Genomic DNA, 394 nt, shown 5'->3' with positions numbered 1-394 from the left:
GATCATGTGGACCTAGAATTTACAAGATGGGAAATGAAAGACTCAAAAGGAGTATAAAGATACATTTGAAAGACAGAAACATGCATTCAATAGGATTTTATATATTATTCAATCTATGAAAAAAATATAAAGCAGATGAAAGCACTGCTTTTAATATGTCAATCTTGCAGTATCACTAAAGATACAGCAAAGATTCCTTTTTTTACCACAGGAAAAATAGCAAATTAGTCCATCACTCAAGTATTTAAATGGGTTTTGCCACTGCAACTAAAATTAGTGCCTAAAGATAAATGTTTACAAGATGTAATGTCTTATTAACAAGGTACAGCCCATCTATATTGTGAAAACAATTCCATTACTAAATCATACGGTCAAAAGCAGTTTGAAAAGTAAG

This window comes from Mesitornis unicolor, unplaced genomic scaffold (genome assembly GCF_000695765.1).
Source record: "Mesitornis unicolor isolate BGI_N332 unplaced genomic scaffold, ASM69576v1 scaffold32461, whole genome shotgun sequence".
NCBI classification, from domain to species: Eukaryota; Metazoa; Chordata; class Aves; order Mesitornithiformes; family Mesitornithidae; genus Mesitornis; species Mesitornis unicolor.
Note: the sequence above shows the minus strand (reverse complement) of the source record.